Below are 15,290 nucleotides of genomic sequence, written 5' to 3' on the forward strand. Positions count from 1 at the left end.
TAATATTCATAGCAAGAAAACATATAAATTCATATCAACACATAATAAGAATGAAATCAAAGTAAAAATTGAAATTGAAAAGCCATCTTCTTTGGCCTGAAAGGGTGAACACTTTTATTACAGACTTTACTATAGCATCTATTACTAGAGTAACTCCAAAAGTAATGCATAACATTTGTTTAAAAATTATATTTTTATCCTACAGCATTGTTATTTTCACGGAATGTAGATGTATTCTTTAGGAACAAAATGTCACTCTTCCACATAATTCCCGTCCCTTTCAACTGCCTTACGTAACCTGGGAACGAGGGCCTGTAGACCAGCACGGTAAAAATCTGGACCAACACGTCTGAGCCACTCTTTAGCAGCGTGCACAAGAGAGTCATCTTCTAACCTCGTTCCGCAAAGGGATCCTTCAGTTTACCAAATAGATGGTAATCGCACGGTGCCAGTTCAGGACTGTAAGGCGGGTGTTTCAGTGTTGTCTATCCAAATTTTCTGATCTGGTCTGTGGCCTTGTGACTGACATATGGCTGTGCGTTGTCGTGCAATAGCAGAACATCCTGCTTCTCCCGATGTCGTCGAATACGAGTCAAACGAGCTTGAAGTTTCTTGAGAGTTGCCACATACGCGTCAGAGTTAATGGTGGTTCCGTGTGGCATGATGTCCACAAGCAAGAGTCCTTCTGAATCGCAAAACACAGTAGCCATAACTTTTCCTGCTGAAGGTGCACTTTTGAATTTCTATTTCTTTGGTGAATTTGCATGATGCCACTCCATTGTCTGCCTCTGTCTCCGGTCCAAAATGGTGGAGCCATGTTTCATCTTCTGTCACAATTCTTGCAAGCAAGTCATCTAGCACTTATCATTGACACTTAGCATAATAACAAATCAAACAGAAGCTACACCGAACCCATTGCGTCCCCCTTTTCTTTTTTGTTATCACATCTTATCTTCAGATTTCTAAAATTTGTATTGTAATACAATTTTTGAAATATATTATAAAATGTAACGTTTAATACTCAACAAAATTTAGACTCAAACAGATAAGATTTCTATCAGTAAAGCTAAGCCTATATGTCGACTACAGCTGTATCTAAAATTCCAAAAACTTTTCCTAAAATTTCATTAAGATACAATAAACCATTGTACCAAATATCATAAGCTTACCTATAGTAATAAGCCTGTAATGTAATTACAAACATCCACAAAATTTGTACGCCTGAGAAGTCGACGCTGACTTGCTCTCTCCAAACATAAAAGCTCACTGAAGCAGCTACAATAGTGACACAAAGCGTAGCTGTATGTTTCTGGAAACTGGACAACATATGCAATCCCTTGATGGAAATTTGAATCTCGTAACACCATTGGTTAGTTCACAAAAGAGTAAAGAAAGAGTCTCATGAAATAACCACTGCCACGAAATTACCAATGTTTACTCTAGTAGGTAAGCAAAACGTATACAAGTGAAGCGGAACGAGTTATATTTTCCATTGTTAAGTTGGTATACGGAAATCTCGGGAGCAAAATGTTACATCGGCAGTTGCGAGAAGCCATGCAGTCGGGCCTAATATGTAATAACGACCGAATAGTAACACAACTAACTAAATAGCTACGATCTTTGGAAATATCTAAATGTATTATTTCGTCATAATCGCACAAAGATCTTTCGCTATCTTCGCCATTGCACATTACAGTACTATTTTACATAAATTATAATGCTAAATAAAATCGCTCCTAATTTTGACTAACGTATAATGTGATAGTTAAGATAAGGAAATTATTTTGTCAGTACCGTATTAGTTTATTACGGATTTTTAAGACAATCTCACTGCGATTAGAGTAGCTTGGCACTTAATTCGAAGAATGTATTGTAATGTATTATCTTGAGTATTCCAGAATGTGATGTAAAAATTTCACTAAATGCTTTGCGTGATAAGTCAATATTTGTTTTCACTGCTATTGTGGCTTGGATTGTTTCCGGAATAAAATGAGACTTCTCTTCAGACCATATGTACGTAATTCATGAGAGGAAACACAAACATTCAATGTACAACAATCTTCTTTATATTAAGAAGCACCACTTATTTTCTTTCAAATGGACTAAAACTTCAGATCATTTCTTATAGAGAAAATTAGAACAACCATTCACTTTATTTCACCATTGCAAATACTTAAATAATTATATTAGTAAAATAAGTTAATCAGTAATGACTCTAAATTCTAACTTCTCAGGAAATTATATCAATTATTGTAAATTGCATTTGCATTGTAACCTTATCTAAAAGGAGACAATTTATTTTTCTTGTTGCATGCCTCTAAACAAGATAAAGCATAACACTATACTTTCGATATTCTGATCTCTCTCTATTCACATTTCACCATCCATTTCTGTATTAGTTAATAAATGATTTATTTTGTGGGGAATGAAATTTTGTCTCATCGTATTTGAAGTTTTAAAAATAATGTTTTTATATATAGCTGAAATTCTGTGGACCCGGGTTCTGCGTTCTTCCGAATTAAGACTTGTTTTAGTCAATTAAGTCTTGTGTAGTACAGGGTTCTATACGGTAACTCCAGTTCTCCAGTGGTATTCCAACAAATCCCCATCGTTATTTCATCTCATCGCAGGTGTAACGTAGGCCAGCTTCCTATGGCATCGATAAATTGGTCTACACAACTGAGTGAATGACGAACAGTCAAAATTATTCTAGAAACTCTATCCATAAGAAATATAGTACAGCTCATTTGGGTCCCAGGACATAGTGGAGAGTACGGCAATGTACAAACCGATCTAGGTCAAGCATGTAACTTCCATTTAATGCTATGCACCAGAACCCTATTTTGGTGTCTGTAAGTCTTTAATCAAACAGGTGCTATAGAAGAAACTGATAAGTGGTTTACTGGGAATCTGGAGATCTATATCAGTCATGAGACAGACTGAACCAAAATCTTGCTCAACTAAACAACTCCTGGCCTTGAAAAGGAGAATTCTAAGATGGGTAACCGGAATTTTGACCGGATACTGTCATCTGAATAAGCACCTACATATATTGGGCCTTAGTGATGACCCAACTTGTAGAGAATGTGGGACAGAAGCTGAGTCATCACCTCACATTTTGAAGGATTGTCTAGATATATGCCAAATCAAGCACCGATGTGTCGGGAAACATTTGTTGTCTGCGGAAGAATTTCATGAAATTAAACTCATTAGCATCGCAAAGCAGTTTTCTGGGTTGATTTCCAGTTTATGAGGTGCACAATGGGTCATTGTGCTTAAGTGCTATTGTAGAGGTATATACCCTTAATTTAGAGGAAGAAGAAGAAGAAGAAGAACAGAAGAAGGCAAATACCTACTCTTAGTAAAAAAGAAAGTAATATTTTCTTACTTTCCAAGGCCTGCTTTAGATAATAACTTATGTTAAATTGTTTTTACATGCCACTTTCTTTACAGTTTGACTGCTAAAATATCTTAGACTTGCTTGGGTTAGTTGGTGGGGGAACATAGTTTTTTCTGGCCCAAGGATAGCACAGGGGTTCTTAACCTTTTTTGGCGAAGACCCAAAGATAACTGGACGATAAATTTGCTCGACCCATGGGCCTATTTCGAAGTTAAACAGTGCTATTGCAATAAAAACTAGCAAATAAGTGTAGCAATTATTTATTAATATGTAGTTGCAGTATTTCATACTTACTTACTTACTGGCTTTTAAGGAACCCGGAGGTTCATTGACGCCCTCACATAAGCCCGCCATTGGTCCCTATCCTGAGCAAAATTAATCCATTCTCTATCATCATATCCCACCTCCCTCAAATCCATTTTAATATTATCTTCCCATCACGTCTCGGCCTCCTAAAGGTCTTTTTTCCCTCCGGCCTCCCAACTAACACTCTATATGCATTTCTGGATTCGCCCATACGTGCAACATGCCCTGCCCATCTCAAACGTCTGGATTTAATGTTCCTAATTATGTCAGGTGAAGAATACAATGCGTGCAGTTCTGTGTTGCGTAACTCTCTCCGTTCTCCTGTAACTTCATCCCTCTTAGCCCCAAATATTTTCCTAAGAATCTTATTCTCAAACACCCTTAACCTATGTTCCTCTCTCAGAGTGAGAGTCCAAGTTTCACAACCATACAGAACAACCGGTAATATAACTGTTTTATATATTCTAACTTTCAGATTTTTCGACAGCAGACTGGATGATAAAAGCTTCTCAACCGAATAACAGGCATTTCCCATATTTATTCTATGTTTAATTTCCTCCCGAGGATCATTTATATTTGTTACTGTTGCTCCCAGATAGTTTAACTTCTCCACCTCTTCAAAAGATAAATTTCCAATTTTTATATTTCCATTTCGTACAATATTCTGGTCACGAGACATAATCATATACTTTGTCTTTTCGGGATATACTTCTAAACCTATCTCTTTACTTGCTTCCAGTAAAATTCCCGTGTTTTCCCTAATCGTTGTGGATTTTCTCCTAACATATTCACGTCATCCGCATAGACAAGTAGCTTATGTAACCCGTTCAATTCCAAACCCTCTCTGTTATCCTGGACTTTCCTAATGGCATACTCTAGAGCAGCGTTTCTCAAACTTTTCTACCCACGGAACCCTTTTAAAGCCAAAATAAATCTGTGGAACCCAGCGGAATATTAGTGATGTGTGCATATGACAGAGAAAATTTAAATTACGAAATGTATTGTTACCACTAATATTACATATTTTTATTGATATTACATAAATTATACATATTTAAAAATTATAAATAATTTTGTTGAACTGTATTTGCTGTTATTACAAAGATTAGTAACCTGGCTATTTTTACCACTAATATTAAGCATGTTTTTGAACTCACACTTTATACATACTCGTATTTAAAAATTATAAATGTTTCTGAAATATATTTGCTACCGTTCCAAAGATCAGTAAATATATAACAAGCATAAATGAAATTAAGTCCACTTGGTTTATTAACACTCGTTTATAATTCACACTAAAATTCAGGTACTTAATTTTTTTTCCAGAAAAAACACCTGTTTGAAATAGATCAGTGAGACGAGTGTTTTCGTTGTTTACGCCTGCATATTTCTTTAATATCGGGATTGATGTTGGAAAGCTAAAGTCTCATGTCTAGTTCTGCATGCAGTCTGTTTCAGTATTTAGTTTTGATAGACGTATACACAGAAAACCCAGTTTCACATAGGTAAGTACTTACAAAAGGATGTAGAATTGTAATATCTTTCTTCGATAACACTGGGTACTCTCTTCTCAGGCTGTGCCAAAAATCCATCACAGGGAGATTCTTAAATTGAGGTTACAGGGATGAATCAGACGTGAATTCCATTAATGCTTCCTATTCTTCAGAAGCGAGGGAAGAAGGTTTTTCTTTGATGTCAAATGGATTTTTGACCCACAAGTTTTGAGAATTATTTTCACTCCCCTGTTCTGGAAAATACTGCTCTACATTATGGCGCATATCCTCCAAATGCTTTACAAATTCTTCATTGATTTCATCAAGTTCTCGGAGAGTTTCTTCGTTCTACTCAAGGAAATATTTCAAAGGAGAGAAGCTCTCAAATTCACGGCCGGTTAGACTTCTCATCCAGAACTGCAATTTCCTCTTGAAAGCCCTGATTTTAATCTGCTGCAGTGAATATATTAAAACATTTACTTCGTTGATTTTGACAAAAATGTCAGCTAAGTAGCCAAGACTCAAGAGCCATTGTTTAACACTCAAACGATCGTCCAACTCGAAATGGTGATCAATGAAGAAAGACATCACCTCAGCCCGAAGTTCAAAGAGTCTACTTAAAGTTTCTCCCCGAGAACGCCATCTCACTTCTGTATAGATAAGTGGAGCTTTATAAAGGCTTCCCATGTCCTCACAAATGATTTTGAAGAATCTTGATTTAATGGTCTGGACTTGATAAAATTAACGATTTTTACTGCTTCATTAAGAACATTTTTGAGAGAAAGTGGCATTTTTGATGTGGCCAAAGCTTGACGGTGCAAAATACAATGACTGATTTTGCAATTTCTTGCAACTGACTTTATGCGCAATACTGCACTAGCTGTTTTCTCAACCGTTGCTTTTGTATCATCCGTGCAGACATGAACACAATTGTCCCAAGGTATATGATTTCTTCCAAGTACTCACTAACAAGTCTGAAAATTTCAGATCCTGTTGCATTAGCTTCTGAGCCGACGGTGTAATTCTTCATTGATGTAAGCTGCCATGTCTTGAATGCGACGAACCACTGTGTCATTTGAAAGCGGCACGGAAGATAATTGTTTAGCCTCCTCATTGATCATGCACTTAGCCATGCCAATTTTATTAATTTTTCGGCTACTGTGTGGGACTCACCTGCCTGAGCCACTCTGTAGATTGCAGTGAAAGATGTCTCTGTTGTTTTTTCAATTGTACTATAAAATGTCTGAGCTAAGATCTATTGTGAATTTAGTAACTCACGACATTTCCTATCAAAGAAATCAATATTGTTGTCATGAAACTGAGCATGGTTTGTTTAAAAATGGCGACGTAATTTTGAACCTGCCATCGAAATATTAGGTAAAACTCTGCCACATATTACATACTGAGGGCAATTTTCAGCATTCATGCAATACAAGACTAAGTAACTCTTACGTTTCTTAATTACAGGTTCATGTTGTGTTTTGGATGTTGGCTCCTTCACATTTTCAGATGACGAGCAGCTATTTTGTAAACCTGGTGTTTCCATTTCGCCTTCACCGATCCATGAATCGGTGTCACCCTCTATTAAAAAAACGAGTTAGGATCAGTATCACTCTATGTTAAAAATAGGATGACGTAGCTCGCAATGATCGATCTCGCGCTGTGTTTACACATTTTGGAAGAAGGGATGACAAAACTCGCACAATTATTCTTCAAAACATTTGACCTTTTTTTCTGATATTGTATTAAATAAACTTTGAGACACAAAATTAACACATAACTCACCTTTAACTTCAAAGTAATGATCTTTCCTCTCCAGAAGGAATTTCCTGTGCTTTCTTAAAGGAACGTGAAAACAACTCTGCGAAATATCCTTCACAGAATTTTCATTTAATTCCACAATACAATTTACACCTGTGCATTATTGTTGGAAAATGTGTTAGCTGCAGACACTTAAGTTACTTCAAGCGCACCTATTATTTCAACATTGTGCTTTAGTGATCGAATTGCTGTAAACGGTACCCATTGTTGTCCTGATAATTGCCAATAGAATGGCTAAATAAACAGTTATAGTTCTGTTCTTATTCTTTTTCATGTTTTTATAACATTATATTTTAGAGATTAAAAAGTAAATAATTTCACATCAGGAATTGGCGGAACCCCTAAGAGTTGCTTCCGGAACCTCGGGGTTCCGGGGAACACACTTTGAGAAACGCTGCTCTAGAGCAAAGTTAAAAAGTAAAGATGATAGTGCATCTCCTTGCTTTAGCCCACAGTGAATTGGAAACGCATCTGACAGAAACTGACCTATACGAATTCTGCTGTACGTTTCACTGAGACATATTTTAATTAATCGAACTAGTTTCTTGGGAATACCAAATTCAATAAGAATATCGTATAAAACTTCTCTCTTAACCGAGTCATATGCCTTTTTAAAATCTATGAATAACTGATGCACTGTACCCTTATACTCCCATTTTTTCTCCATTATCTGTCGAATACAAAATATCTGGTCAACAGTTGATCTATTACGCCTAAAACCACATTGATGATGCCCAATAATTTCATCTACATATGGAGTTAATCTTCTCAAAAGAATATTGGAGAAAATTTTGTACGAAGTCAACAAAATGATATTCCTCCAAAGTTACTACAGTTAGTCTCGTCCCCCTTCTTAAAGATAGGTACGATAATGGACTCCTTCCATTGTTCTGGTACAATTTCCTTTTCCCAAATAGCAAGTACAAGCTTATAAATTTCGTTAGATAATGCGCTTCCACCCTCTTGTATTAATTCTGCTGCAATTTGATCGACACTTGGAGACTTATAATTTTTCAGATTTTCTATCGCAATTTCGACTTCAGAAAGTATGGGTTCGGGTGTAAATACACCAAAATGTATAATAAAATATACATTATATTAGAAAAGTAAGCTAAGTAAGCTAATGGGTTCATACCCCATAATGAAGGCATGAGCAGTAACAATTACATTATAAATTTGATCATCCCCAGCAGTTTGTATTTGAATTTCGTCCCGATCATTTCTATTTGGCCTATGTATATTTAGTAGTTGCGCAAAATAGTTTTTCCATCTGTTCAGGATTGAATGAGCGTCTGCAAGCAAGTCACCTTTCTCATCCTTGATGACGTTTACCCTTGCCTGATATCCATTCTTGAATTCCTTTATGCCCTTATATAAATCTCTAATGTTTTTATTCTTACTATTTGTTTCTACCTCATTCAGTTTTTCCTTCAAGTATTCTCTATTTTTATTCCTGAGCGTACGATTTCCTTCCCGTCTTATATTGAAATAATTATCTGTATTGACCTCAACTGGATCCTGTAAGAATTTCAATTTTGCCTGTTTCCTCCTTTCTACTACCATGCAACAATCTTCATCAAACCACGATTTTTTTTTCTTAGTTTCATAATAACCTATGCTCTGTTCAGCTGCAATTTTGATATTATTTCGGATATTTTCCCACATGCTATTCACATCTAACTCTTCCTCAACATCGTCGGAACTTGCTAATATGGCAAACCTATTAGAAATTTCGACCTGATAATGTTGCTTAGTTTCCTCGTCCTTTAATTTCGGAATATTGAATCTTCTAATATTAACTTGTTGCTCTACACGCTTGGCTACTAATAGTCTTTCTCTTAATTCTCCAATTACCAAATAATGGTCAGAATTACAGTCTGCCCCCCTGAAGGTTCGAATGTCTACTATACTAGTATGTCTTCGTTTATCTATCAAGATGTGATCTATCTGTTTATGTGTCAATCCATCTGGAGAAGTCCAAGTATATTTATGTATATCCTTAAGGGGGAATGTTGTACTTTTAACAATTAAATTTTTTGATGTGGCAAAGTTGACTAACCTAACTCCATTGTCATTACTAGATATGTGTAGGCTCTCTTTTCCAATAGTCGGTTTAAAAATATCCTCCCGTCCTACTTTAGCATTGAAATTCCCCAATAAAATTTTCATGTGATATCTAGGTAACTGATCAAATGTCTGTTCTAGTTCCTCATAGAAGCTATCCTTTATATGGTCGTCTTTCTCTTCTTTAGGGGCATGAGGATTTGTAACTACGACATCGCACCATCTACCTTTAAGTACTAAATATGATAACCAGGGAAAGGATTTATATGTAAATACATATTTACTTATAAAGCTAATATAATTTATATTTTGCATTATCTTTATGTTTCACAATGTGTAGGGTTGAAAAATCCTACTTTAATTTTCCATATTTTTCCATATTTTAGAGTTTAGTACATATTTTCGTTAATTTCCATATATTTTCCATATTTCATATAAAACAGTCCATATTATATTAGGTTTAACAATAAAACAAAACAAAATTCCATTAACTTTTAAAAATACATTTCAACAATAGAGATTTAAACACATGTTCAGTAATCCCTTTAACATCAGAGTTATTTGAAAATTAGCAGTCCTATCAACAATGGGAAAGTAAGTTACAAAACTGTATTAATTTAATTTAAAATTTTTAACAGACTTCAGTTGTGCAGCTCAACAGTTAAATGCCAGTCAGAGTACACATAGGTTCAGTTTTGTAAATCATACTATAAAGACGGTAAATATGCCAAAAGTACGTCATTCAGTCAATTTAAAATCAAAACTAACAAGTTACATTTCAGAATTTAAAGAAGATGGTTTATCAACTGACAATAAAATATTATTTTGTAATTTGTGTCAGTGTGCAGTATCATCTACACAAAAGTTCCTGGTGCAACAACACATTACAACTAGTAAACATCAGGCCAACAAACAACTAAATTCCAAGCAGAGACAATTGTTTTTAACACAACCAACAACATCGAATGTAAGATCTGAGTTTAACATCGACCTGTGCCGTTCTCTCATCTCTGCTGATATTCCTCTCTACAAACTAAAGAATAAGGTCTTCAGGGAATTCCTTGAAAAATATACTCAACATACAATCCCGGATGAGTCAACACTTAGGAAGACGTATGCTCCATCCATCTACGATGAGACAATACAGAAGATAAGAGATGAAATTAAAGATAGTTCAATTTGGGTTTCCATTGATGAGACTCCCGACAAAGAAGGTAGACTTGTTGGTAATGTAGTTATCGGTTTGTTAAGTGAACAATATTCTGAACGAATTCTTTTACATTGTGATGTTCTAGAAAAGTGCAATAACAAAACTATAGTTAAACTGTTCAACGAAGCTATGGGTATCCTGTGGCCAAAGGGTATTATGTACGATAATGTGTTATTCTTTATTAGCGATGCTGCCCCTTATATGGTCAAAGCTGGACAAGCATTATCTGTTGTATATCCTAAATTGACTCATTTTACTTGTGTGGCGCATGCATTTCATCGTGTGGCAGAAGTGGTCAGAGACAATTTCCCTAAAGTAGATTTGTTGATTTCATCAGTGAAAAAAGTATTTCTCAAAGCTCTCAGTAGAGTTAACGTGTTGAAAGAAATGTACCCTGAAATTCCATTGCCACCAAAGCCAATTTTAACTAGATGGGGTACATGGCTAGAAGCAGTTGAATATTATGCCGAACATATAGACTCTATTAACAATGTTCTCCTTGCATTGGACTCTGAAGATGCAGTCTCAATTGATACTGCGAAAATAGTTACCTGTGACATAAGTGTGAAGAATGACTTAGCTCACATTCAGCATACATTTTCATGCATCATAAAAACGCTCAAAAGTCTCCAAAATAGGCACCTTTCACTATCTGAAAGTTTTGAAATTATAAATAGTACTGTGGAACAACTGAATCGTGGTAGAGATAAAGTTGCAGATGCAGTAAGAGCTAAGGTGGACACTGTACTTTCAAAAAACCCTGGATATGAAGAACTACAAAAGGTTGTTGCTGTGATGAGTGGTGAATCAACAGTGAAGATTAACTTGGACTTATCCCCAGCAGACATTGTGAAATTGAATTATGTACCAGTTACTTCTTGTGACGTCGAACGCTCTTTTAGTCAGTATAAATCTATCCTCAGAGACAATAGAAGAAGATTCACTTTTCAGCACTTGAAAGAAATGTTTGTAACCTATTGTTATGGTAACAGACAATAAAAATTGTGTTTTGTTGAAACTACATTGGAAGATAAGGTACGTCCATTATATTTTTTGTTTAGTTTGATTAAAATGTACCAATATTTAACGTACATAGTCATTTTTTTATAATTTTAAGTCCATATTTAATTCCATATTTTGGTAAAAATCCATATTTAATTCCATATTTTGGTAAAAAATAACTACATATATATTTACATATTTCATATATTTTTAGTCCATATAAATCCGTTCCCTGATGATAACCTATCACTGATAAATTCGACCTTTTTTACTGCTGATTTTATTCTTTTATGAAGAAAGTATCCTGTTCCTAATTGGTGATTATCGTTTCCTTCCCCATAATACAACAAGTAATCTCCTATTTGTGTTATGCCATTCACATCTAACCTAACCTCCTGTACTCCTACAAAGTCTATTCTATATCTAGCTAGTTCTTTTGCTACTAATGTTACCCCTCCTGTTCTATATAGACTTGTAACATTCCAAGTACCAAAAAATCAAAACCTTATTCCTTTGCTGTGGTCGTGCCAGAGAATCAGTCCCATTCGAGGCTTATTTGAAGGATTCGTAACAAGTTGTTTTTTTACGGTGAAGGGTTGTTAGCCCTTCGCCCAACCCCCAAGCTGGAGGACCACCCCTCATCGGCTGTCCGCGACTGCTTATTCTATATATTCACAGCTACCCTCCATATCTGGAGGCCGTCTCCTCGATCCGCAACCTGAGGACGCGCTATGCCGTGGTGATAGGGACCCACAATACATGGTGTAGTATTTCATAATAAGCAATAATGACGATAATTATGAAATTTAATCATAATCCCAAATACTTTAATTAACATTTCTTTAATTTTATTTTTTCGGGAAACTACGGCGACCCATCCCGAGAGCCAAGGCGACCCTTGTTTTCGATCGCGACCCTTAGGTTAAAAACCCCTGAACGTAGCACAACGTAAATGCGACCATAAATACAGTATATTACCACATGAATTGATAGTCATTTCGGAAAGATCCAACATTTAAATGTAATTTAAAAAAATTGTGTGCACTAAGAGTAATAAATTATCGACACAAGAGGGATCGTTTTCTAACTTCTCCCGAGTAACTTCGACGATTTAATGAAGGAAGAAACGAGTTCTTGAAAGCCATAACTAGCGATGATACATGCAAGCCTAAAACCAAACAGCGTTCATTGGTATGGAAATGTTTAACGTCGCCACGAGTAAAGAAGATCAAAGCAGCGCTTTCAGCCGAAATAGTTCTGGTCACTGTGCTTTAGGGAGTACAAGGAGTTCCACTTATTGAGTTCATGGAGTATGGTAAAACAACTACAATTTCGAACTACTGCATAATTTTACGACATATCGAAGAAAAAACTGGTCTTCTCTCCAGGAGAACGATTTTCTTAATTAAACTCCAGAACACATACTGTATGTTAAAAACATTTTTTTCAGTGGAATATTTTGGAACCATGTATTGTGGGTCCCTATCACCACGGCATGGAGCGTCCTCAGGGTGCGGAAAGAGGAGACGGCCTCCAGATATGGAGGGTAGCTGCGAATATATTGAATAAGCAGTCGTGGACAGCCGATAAGGGGTGGTCCTCCAGCTTGGGGGTTGGGCGAAGGGCTAACAACCCATCACCGTAAAAAACAGCTTGTTACGAATCCCTACAATAAGCCTCGGAATAGGACTGATTCTCTGGCACGACCACAGCAAAGGAATAAGGTTTTGAGATTTGGCACTTGGAACGTAACTAGTCTTTATAGAACAGGAGGGGTAACATTAGTAGCAAAAGAACTAGCTAGATATAGAATAGACTTTGTAGGAGTACAAGAGGTTAGGTTAGTTGGGAATGGCATATCACAAATAGGAGATTATTTGTTGTATTATGGGGAAGGAAACAATAATCACCAATTAGGAACAGGATTCTTTGTTCATAAAAGAATCAAATCAGCAGTAAGAAAGGTCGAATTTATCAGTGACAGGTTATCATATTTAGTACTTAAGGGTAGATGGTGCGACATCATAGTTATAAATGCTCACGCCTCTACAGAAGAGAAAGACGACCATATAAAGAATAGCTTCTATGAGGAATTGGAACATACTTTTGATCAGTTCCCTAGATATCACATGAAAATTTTATTGGGGGATTTCAATGCTAAAGTAGGACGGGAGGATATTTTTAGACCAACTATTGGAAAAGAGAGCCTACACGCAATTAGTAGTGACAATGGAGTTAGATTAGTCAACTTTGCCACATCGAAAAATTTAATTGTCAAAAGTACAACATTCCCCCATAAGGATATACATAAATATACTTGGACTTCTCCAGATGGATTGACACACAACCAAATAGATCACATCTTGATAGATAAACGGAGACATACTAGTATAGTAGATATTCGAACTTTCAGGGGTGCAGACTGTAATTCTGACCATTATTTGGTGATTGGAGAATTAAGAGAAAGATTATCAGTAGCCAAGCGAGTAGAGCAACAAGTTAATATTACTAAATTCAATATTTTGAAATTAAAGTACGAGGAAGCTAAGCAAAATTATCAGGTCGAAATTTCGAATAGGTTTGCTACTTTAGAAAGTTCCGACGAAGTTGAGAAAGAATTAGATGTTAATAGCGTGTGGGAAAATATCAGAGATAGTATCAAAATTGCAGCTGAGCAGAGCATAGGTTATTATGAAGCTAAGAAAAAGAAACCGTGGTTTGATGAAGATTGCTGCATGGTAGTAGAAAGAAGGAAACAGGCAAAATTGAAATTCTTACAGGATCCAGTTGAGGAGAAGAGAGATAATTATTTCAATGAAAGACGGGAAGCAAGTCGTACACTTAGGAATAAAAAGAGGCGTTACTTGAAGAAAAAACTGAATGAGGTAGAAACAAATAGTAAGAATAAAAACATTCGAGATTTATATAAGGGTATAAAGGAATTTAAGAACGGATATCAGCCAAGGGTAAACGTAATCAAGGATGAGAATGGTGACTTGCTTGCAGACTCTCCATCAATCCTAAACAGATGGAAAAACTATTTTGCGCAACTACTAAATGTACATAGGCCAAATAGAAATGATCGGGACGAAATTGAAATATAAACTGCTGAGCCATTTATACCCGAACCCACGCTTTCAGAAGTCGAAATTGCGATAGAAAATCTGAAAAAAATACAAGTCTCCAGGTATCGATCAAATTCCAGCAGAATTAATACAAGAGGGTGGGGGTGCATTATATAGCGAAATTTATAAACTTGTACTTGCTATTTGGGAAAAGGAAATTGTACCAGAACAATGGAAGGAGTCCGTAATTGTGCCTATTTTTAAAAAGGGGGACAAAACCAACTGTGGTAACTTTCGAGGAATATCACTTTTGTTGACGTCGTACAAAATTTTGTCCAATATTCTTTTGAGAAGATTAACTCCGTACGTAGATGAAATTATTGGGGATCATCAATGCGGTTTTCGGCGTAATAGATCGACTATTGATCAGATTTTTTGTATTCGACAGATAATGGAGAAAAAATGGGAGTATAAGGGTACAGTACATCAGTTATTCATAGATTTCAAAAAGGCTTATGACTCGGTTAAGAGGGAAGTTTTATATGATATTCTTATTGAATTTGGTATTCCCAAGAAACTAGTTCGATTAATTAAAATGTGTCTCAGTGAAACATACAGCAGAGTCCGTATAGGTCAGTTTCTATCTGATGCTTTTCCAATTCACTGCGGGCTAAAGCAGGGAGATGCACTATCACCTTTACTTTTTAACTTCGCTCTAGAATATGCCATTAGGAAAGTTCAGGATAACAGGCAGGGTTTGGAATTGAACGGGTTACATCAGCTTCTTGTCTATGCGGATGACGTGAATATGTTAGGAGAAAATACACAAACGATTAGGGAAAACACGGAAATTTTACATGACGCAAGTAGAGCGATCGGTTTGGAAGTAAATCCCGAAAAGACAAAGTATATGATTATGTCTCGTGACC

The 15,290-nt window shown here is 35.9% G+C and overlaps 1 protein-coding gene across 2 annotated transcripts in view; it reads left to right on the forward strand.

The window, feature by feature from the left end:
- LOC138705008 (interstitial collagenase-like) overlaps positions 1 to 15,290 on the forward strand; it is a 52,829-nt gene that overhangs the window by 36,546 nt on the left and 993 nt on the right. Inside the window, exon 10 of one of the 2 annotated variants that reach the window (XR_011333535.1) lies at positions 5,281 to 5,377. The exons of the other annotated variant lie outside the window; for it this stretch is intronic. The gene's annotated coding sequence lies outside the window, so the exon portion shown is untranslated. The remainder of the gene's footprint in view (positions 1 to 5,280; positions 5,378 to 15,290) is intronic. 2 annotated transcript variants of the gene reach the window in all.

Source organism: Periplaneta americana, chromosome 8 (genome assembly GCF_040183065.1).
Source record: "Periplaneta americana isolate PAMFEO1 chromosome 8, P.americana_PAMFEO1_priV1, whole genome shotgun sequence".
Classification (NCBI taxonomy): Eukaryota; Metazoa; Arthropoda; class Insecta; order Blattodea; family Blattidae; genus Periplaneta; species Periplaneta americana.